The sequence below is a fragment of the Benincasa hispida genome, chromosome 1, assembly GCF_009727055.1.
Source record: "Benincasa hispida cultivar B227 chromosome 1, ASM972705v1, whole genome shotgun sequence".
NCBI lineage: Eukaryota > Viridiplantae > Streptophyta > Magnoliopsida > Cucurbitales > Cucurbitaceae > Benincasa > Benincasa hispida.
In genome coordinates, this window is record NC_052349.1 from 59456528 (window position 1) to 59465844 (window position 9317).

A 9317-nucleotide genomic window follows, 5' to 3' on the forward strand; every position below is an offset into this window, starting at 1 on the left:
AATTAGATTATATAAAAGATTAAATTTATAACATAATTGTCTATAAGGGACCTTTGTCTAAGGAAGGTTTTGTCTAGGCTAGGGTATTTAAGCTTATAGGGTGATCAGTTACTCTTTCACTAAATTGAGACAATCTAGGCTAGGGTGATCAGTTACTCTTTCACTCTTTTACCCTATTGTTCAAAACTACAATACCTCAAAATAAAGAAAACGTTTTCTTTTAAAGAAAATGCCCAACTTTGAAACCCAAGATTATGTCACACAATCTCAATAGGATTGAGAGGTTTGTTCAGAATGAGATTCTAAGCGAGTTAAAAGAAATTTTTTTATCGGAATGTGAGTCATGCCTTGAAGGCAAAATGACTAAAAGACCTTTTACTGGAAAGGTCATAGAGCCAAAGAGCCTTTGGAACTTGTACATTCGAACCTCTGTGGTTTACGAAGTTAAGGCAAGAGGAACCTTTGTGGTTTGAATATTTCATCTCTTTTATAGATCATTATTTCAGGTATGGGTATTTTTATCTGATGTAACACAAGTCTAAAGCTCTTAAAAAGTTCATTGAGTACAAGGCTGAAGTTGAGAATACATTAGGAAAAACAATTAAGACACTTCAAATTGAGTGAGGTGGAGAGTACATGGATTTAAAATTCCAAGATTATTTGATAGAAGATAGAATCGTATCCTAACTCTCAGTACCTGGTACACCTCAAGAGAATGGTGTATCAAAAAGGTGAAAGAAAACCTTGTTGGACATGGTTCGATCTATGAAGAGTTATGCTCAATTACTTTATTTTTTTTTTGGGTTATGTAGTGAACTGCAGCTTATTTTTTGAACTGCGTTCCATCCAAGAGTGTTTCTGAAACACCTTTGGAATTATGGAATGGTCGTAAAGGGAGTTTATGATATTTTAGGATTTAGGGTTGTCCAGCACTCGTGCTTAAGGCCAATTCTAAGAAATTGGATCCTCATTCAAAATTATGCCTATTTGTAGGCTATCCCAACGGAACAAGGGGTGGTTACTTCTACGATCCTAAAGATAATAAAGTATTTATGTCAAAAAATGCTACACTTTTAGATAAAGACCACATAAGGGAGCATAAACCACAAAGAAATATTGTGTTAAGTGAGATTTCTAACGAAACTATTGAAACATTAATAAGATTTGTTGAAGAGCCTAGTACATCAATAAGAGTTGTGAAAATCCCGAGCGAAAGTGTGAGAACGCCTTGCATTTTGCCTTTTCGATTTAAATTGAAACAAAACAACAATTAAACAGAAACAGAGGATAAACTTGTCGATTAGCATGCTCAGAAGAGAGAAGAGAACAGTGGAAAAAGAATATCACATACCTTCGTCGATTCCCGAACTCTCACGATTTCTTTATTGTCTTATCTGGAATGATTCTCCATTGAAAAATAGACACCATCGTAAGTGAGACCTCGTTATTCTCTAAGAACCAAGGGGAAAATCATGGTCTCTCACACCTTGATTGAGGAAGAAGAATAGAGAATATGGAGAAGAGAAATTCTGAGAAGAAAATGATTTAGAGGCTAGGGTTTCATCAAATAAAATCTGTTTTCCCTAATTTGGACAAAATGATGAATTTATATAGAGACTTTCTCCATAGCTTTCCAAAATTACCCTTAGGACTAATTAAATTAAATAACCATTATTTAATTGATTGGCCAATTAATTAAATAATCATATTAAATCCAATTTAGTATATATTTAATTAATTAATAAACATCATATGTTTATTTTCCTCCACCTCTCGAAATTAATTAATTAATTCTTTGTAAATCAAATACATAAGAATTTAATACTTGAATCTTATTCAAATATTTGTCTCTTAATTATAGATCATATCTATAATTAACCATATCATATTAATCTCATTAATATGTTATTCCATCAATTGATTTGAACAATTTAAATCATTCCTATTTTCCTTTTGTAAGCTAACAAGGGGATCTCATGGACCTACAGATTAGAAGTGTCAATGATATGAGCTTAATTAATTAAACTCTTTAATTAAATTAATCAATATCTATTAACTACTGAACACTCCACTAAAGATCGATAGTTACATTCTTCACACTGTAGATATATTTCTGTGTCCATAAATATAATCAATAAACAGTGAGTCTTTCACAAACTACTTATAACTATAGCTGGTCAAATTACCGTTTTACCCCTGTAGTTACATCTAACTTCTTAAGTATCACCGATCCCTCTAATGAACAAACAATTTATAGTCCAACTATAAATTAATAGCTCTCGGGCCAGTGAGAGGTTAAGGCCTCAATGTTCAAGACCAGGAATCAACTATAAAGGAGCAATTTATCTGCTTCCCCTAAGGGCAAGAAGGAATGAATTTCATCTTGTGTAGTTGTTCCCAACTCCCCACTCGGATAAATCCCCCAAATTGTAGGTTTGTTGAGTCAACTAATCTGGTAATTCTCACCCATACAAATCAAAGGATCACCCTCATAGACAGGAGTTCACAACTCAATCAAGATTAAGGTCAAGTCACCTATGGTCTCCCTAGTAAAATGTAAGTCTCTTCTATTAATGGTGTAAGTCTCTTCTATTAATGGTGTCATATAGAGAGTCTATTCATTTTGTGGTTCAGTCTTATACAAAATCTTTGTATAGAATACCTCGTTCGCATGTCTCCACATGAATGATTAGGGTCAGATCATTTGTAGCACTTTACAACAATTGTAACATCTACAAAGTGGGTCGTATTCATAGTGGCACTAGGATAAGGTACCCAACTTTATCCATATACTACAGACCATTTAGGTTACCGCTTAAACATGTTCCACCTGTATGTCTCCACATCCATGTTCAGATCACCTTGGATCTTAGTTTTTTGGATTGAATTAATGCAATCTAAACGTCAATAAAATATTTTTTATTTTATTCGATATATAAATTGTCTATACAAACCACAAGATACATGAGATTTAGGACATAAACTCCAATAATCTCCCACTTGTCCTAAAATGAATGGGTTTTATAGTATCAAATACATTACAATGAAATGGAGTATAAATAGTATCAAATACCATGAGTGGGATGTATAGTATCAAATACAATATAATAAAGTGGGGCATACGATATACCCAACTAAATCTCTCACTCCCTAGATTAGGTGACTCATATCTGATAGACTCAGATTCTCTAGGTGACCCTCAAATACTTTAGCCGTGAGAGTCTTTGTAAATAGATCAACAACGTTGTGCTTCGAGGATATCTGTGTAACAGTCATATCTCCCCATTACAAAATCTCCTTAATAAGGTGATACTTGTGCTGAATATTTTTTCCTCTTTTATGACTCCTAGGTTCCTTAGAATTTTCCACGGCACCACTATTATCACAATAAAGTGTGATGGGTAAAGACATATGTGGAATGACTTCCAAATTAGTAAGGATCTTCTTTAGCCAAATAGTCTCTTTAGCTGCTTCACAAGCAACTATGTAGTCAGCTTCCATAATGGAGTCTATGATGCATCCTTCTTGATGCTTTGCCAAACTATAGCCCCTCCATTCAGAGTGAACACTGATTCTGATGTGGATTTCTTAATTCCTTATCAGTCCGAAAATTAGAGTTAGTGTATCCTGTAAAGATCAAATCCTTAGACCCATACACGAGCATATAGCCCCTCATTCTCTGTAAATACTTGAGGATCGTTTTGACTGCTATCTAGTGATCTAGTCTTGTATTGGATTGATATCTACTAACAATCCCTAATGCATAATAAATGTAAGGTCTAGTACATAACTTTGCATAAATAAGGCTGCTAATAGTCGATGCATAGGGAACTCGTCTCATTTCCTCAGCCTTTCAAGGAGTCTTAGAACACTGTTCCTTGGACAAAAAAATTCCATTCCTGAAAGGTAATAAACCCTTCTTGGAATTGTCCAGTGAATATATGACAAACATCTTGTCAATATATGATGCCTAAGACAAGGCCAACTTTGTTCTTGCGATCCTTGATGATTTGGATCCCTAGAACAAATTGCGCCTCACCCAAATCTTTCATTTGGAACTGGATGGCTAGACATTCCTTTACATTTGTCAATAAGCCTACATCATTCACAATGAGTAGGATATCATCCACATACATCACAAGGAAAGCTACTGAGTTGTTGATGATTCTCTCCTAGACACAACATTCTAATTAAATCCATAAGATTTGATCGTAATATCAAATCTTATATTCCAAGATTGAGATGTTGCTTCAGTCCATAAATGGTCCGATTAAGTTTACAAATTTTTTGCTCTCGACCTTGTTCAATGAATCCTTCTGGTTAAGTAATGTAGATGGTCTCTTCAAGATTACCATTCAAAAAAGCAATCTTAACATCTGTTTGCCATATCTCATAGTCATAATATGTGGCTAAGGAAAAGAGAATTTGAATAGACTTTAACATGACAACAGGTGAGAGAATTTCTTCAAAGTCCATTCCTTCCACCTGGGTATAACCCTTAGCCACTTGTATAACTTTAAAGGTCTGTACCTTTCCACCTACATCCATTTTCCTCTTGTAGATCCACTTACAACCTATAGGTTATATCCCATCAGGTTTGATCTATAAGCTCCCAGACAGAATTGGAATACATAGACTCCATTTGTTGATTCATGGCTTTAATCAATTCATCCTTATCAACATCTTCCATTTCCTTCTTGTAAGACAATGGATCCTCAATACCATCATCAGATATGATGTTTTGGGCTTCTATTAAACCCACGTAGCAAATAGGAGGGTTCACAATCCTCTCACTACGTCGAGCCAATCTCAACTCTTGAGATGGATTAGCTTGACTGGATTAACCGACATCAATAAATCTTGTTGATGTACTAGCCTCTTCAACAACTCTTGTTGAAGTCTCAGTATTATCATCGAAAATTGTTCTTCAAACTATTTTGCTTTGTGGTTTGTGGTCCCTTATGTGATCTTCCTCTAAGAAAGTAGTGTTTTTCGATACAAATATTTAATTTTCCTTTGGATCAAAGAAGTACCCACCTCTCATTTCCTGGGGTAGCCTACAAACAAGCATACTTTCGAATAAGGTTCTAGCTTTTTAGGATTTATCACAAGCACATGGGCAGGATATCCATAAATTCTTAAGTGGTGTAAACTACCTTTCGGCCTCTCCATAACTCTAAAGGCGTTTCAGAAACACTTTTGGATGGAACATTGTTCAAAATGTAAACAACAGTTTTCACTGCAAATCACCAAAATAAATCAAGAAGTTGAGCATGGCTAATCATAGACCAAATTATGTTCAACAGGGTTCTATTTCTCCTTTCTAATACATCATCTATTGTGGTGTATTAGGGGCTGAGAGTTGGTGAAGGGATCGAATCCCAAGTAGAAGCGTGTGAACGTCTTGCATTAGCAATCCAATTTTTAAAGAAACAAAAACAGTGAAATAAAACATGTCATTTTAGGATAAACATTCAAAGAAAACATAAGCATGCTTGAAAAGAGAAGAATAGGAGAATTCATAACTTACCTTTGTTGATTACTCTAGTTTTCTTCTTCCACCACTGTCAATAATCTCGAACTTCTACAACATAGAAGGACATCATCAACGAGGTTACCTTGCTATTCTCTAGGATTCAAAGAACTTGGAAGTGTGATCTCCAAGAACTTTAAGAAGGAAAAGGGTAGAGAATATTGGGGTTGATGCCCTAAAGTCTCGTGTCCTGTAGTTTTTAAATAACACATACGAACACCTGTGATTGTTAATATATGATATTTACTTCACATCTTGTTGTTTTGCTCATTTACTTGTTTTATTTGCTTTACCACAAACTAATAAACATAAAATCCCTTGTTATCTGTATGTGACTCAAGCATGTATATGGTGACATACAAGTGGATCATGTCTTGAGTAATAACCAAAATGGTCTGTAGTATATGGATATAGGAGGAAAACCTTATCCTGGTAATGCTACGGATGCGGCCCGCTTTGTGAAATGGTCACAAGTGTTGTGACTTGCCATAGATGGTCTGATCCTAATCATTCATGTTGGGGACATGCGAGCGGGGGCGTCCTATACAAAAAGTTTGTATAAGACCTGACCACGAAGTGCTAATGTCTCGTTATATAACACCATTCATGACATAAACTTCACTTCACTAAGATGACCATAGGTAACATGACCTCAATCCTGAGTGAGTTGGGAACTCCTACCATTGACGACACTCCTTTGATTTGTATGGGTGCTAGTGGCCAAGTCGCTGATTCAAACATACCATTTTAGGGATACGTCTAATTTGGGAGCTGGGAATTCAACTACACAAGATGGAATTCACTCCTTCCCCGAAGTAAGGGTAAGTAGATAGATGACTCTCTTAAGGGCTAATTCCAGGGCTTGAACGATGTGGCGCCAACACCTTCTCTTGGCCCGAGAGGTGTTCACACATAGTTGGACTATGTTGTATTGTTGATTAGAGGAATCAGTGGTACTTAAGGAGTGAGATGTAACTACTGAGGAAAAACGGTAAATTGGCCCAGCTATACTTACGATCATCTGTGAAAGGTCGTCGTACTCATGATTAGTTATATCCAATGGACACAAAAATATATCTGTGGTAAGAAGAGTTCAGTTCTTGGTCTTTAGTAGGATCACTGACAGTTAACAGATGGTGAATCTCATGGCTAAAGATTTTAGTCAGCTATTCACGTACCATTGGAGCTTCGAGCCATATGTTCATTAGTTCACCTGGGTAGCTTGGATAAAGTCGAGAACCAGTGTTTAGGTTAATTTGAAATGTTCAAATTGACAAGAGGAAGTTCAATTATATATGATATAATTGGAATGGTTAATTATATATGATATAATTGGCTAAATGTCTGAGATACATTATTTTGGAGGAAATTAGATATAAAAATATGATTTATATCAGTTTAGAGGAAAAAATTGCTATAGGTAGATAGTATGATATCAAACTATAGGATATAAATATAATATAATTATATTTATTAATTAAATTAATTGATTAATTATTTAATAATTAACCAATTAAACGTTTGAACGTAGGAACGTGGGTCACAAAGTTAAGGTAACCGGCAGGTTGAAGTATGAAAATTGTTTTCATTTTGTTTATTATTTCATTCATGCATTTGATATCTCGCGCCCCAAAAGAAACCGTGAAAAAGCGATCGCCGAGAGCCTATACGATAGATTCTCATTTGTCTAAACGATCGTCTGGTTCACACGTTCCCTAAACGATCGTATACCACTTTCCTAAACGATCGTCCAGTTTTTCCGAAACGATCGTGTAGTTTTACTATACGATAAGCGTCCCCGCTATACGATAGCAGAGTTCTTCTTGTGCGCGCTTGTCGTCTACACGAAATCCTCTCTTCCATCCTCTACCAAACTCACCAGAGCCCACACTTTGGGTTTTTGATGCCAAGGATACCTGGGTTTCTCTGGTGGTAGTGTTGTCCCTGAAGCCTTGTTCATGTATGTTCAGATCATGCAGTAACATTCGAGAGACTCGCCGAGTGCTGGTAGGTCGGTGGAGGTTTCCGTTGCTCTGGGTTCACATAAACGAAGACCGTCTTCCTCTAGTATGAACCCCTTTCTCTATGTTTTATCGTATTCTGAGCATGCTGTTGATGAGTTTAATATGAATAACTGTTATTATAGAATGTATATCGTTTATGTTTCGGACACTGTGAAATTGGAGCGATCTAAGCCTGCTCATGGAACTCTCATATTGAGATCTTTCAATTGGTATCAGAGTCAGGTTTCTGATACTCAAATTTAATTTGTTGCAATGAAATAATGTTTACATTCATGGTGGGTGCATTTCTACGTTGTTTTTAAGTGTTAATACTATTGCGGATGTGCCAGATTAATGGATGTTTTCGGTATGAATTGCCTCGATCTGTTTAAATTCCTTTTAAATTTGCGGTTTTTGGGCATATATAATCGTAATCAAGTCTGTATTCAAAGTGTTTGAAGTCTTGAGTCATTCGTCGAAGTTCTGGGCAAAGGTTGCGGCTCTTCGAGGAAGGAGATGATCTAGGGTTGATCGTATCGTGCCAGAAAAAGTTCTATGCGATCGCTATCCATTGCATCGTGAAGATGAAGAACTAAGTGATCATGGTTGAAAACATCGGTTGAACGATGGGGTATGCGATCAAGCGTTGGTCATATCGAGAAGATGATTGGGCACGCGATCGTTGAATATCGTTTAATGCACGCACAAGCTAGACGATCGTTTAGGTCAGCAAGCTTCATCGGTTAGTAACTGACTAAACGATCGCTTAGCATCGGAAGGTAAATCGTTTTACCAAGTTGCACGCATCGGTTAAACGATCAGGCACTCGGCATCGTTTAAAGCACGCTAGACGATCGTTTAGGTCAGCAAGCTTCATTGCTTAGTAACTGACTAAACAATCGCTTAGTAACTCAAGGTAGATAGTTTGCCTATCGTCGCGCTACACTATCGCATGGATGATGAGGCTTCGCAGCCTCGTTGTCGTCTATGCGATCGTTTGCTAAAGTTCCTATCGTTTAGTGCATGTTGAACGATCGTCTACCTACAAAAGATTGCTACACAATAGAGACCTCCTGGCGTTTCAAGACCATGTTTGCCTATGAACTTGTTTTCTCAATGACAAATATAATAAATAGGGTTTTTCATTCCGATTCTTTTTGGTTTAAAGGCTCATTCCAGTCCATTAATCTATTTGTTTAATACATGCGATGTATGTTTTATATGTCATATGGTATGCACATATAGTAAATCCCACCTTAGGTTATACATTGATCATGCATCATCTCTTTATTGTAATTGTTATAATTTAGAGAAGCATGATTTTATTATGTAAGAGCATGCTCATGCATCATTAATATAAGAGTTATATTTATGCATGCATAAAAAGCATTGACATGCATCATCTTTATATTATAATTGTTACAGTATAAGGGTGAATGATAACATGTTTGCTTGGTTATTACGCATTATATAAAAGTTATATAGTAATGACCGGACATTGCATGAAGCATGACACATAGGTTACTTTATAATTGTTATAAATGCCTCGTTATGCCCAATTTTTTTTAGTTGTTTCTTTTTAAGAGTTAAAGAGATATTAGAACTAAAAGAAATAAGAAAGACATGTATGCTCACTTAGGTTTAATTCATTTTTAAAATGTATAAAACTTTGATCACATAGACCTAAGATCATGGTTCTAATATGATTAGCAACCCTAAGGCTTTAATCTTTTAATAAGTTTAATAGGATTAAATTGGCTAATAAAAGGTTAAAGTGTAGC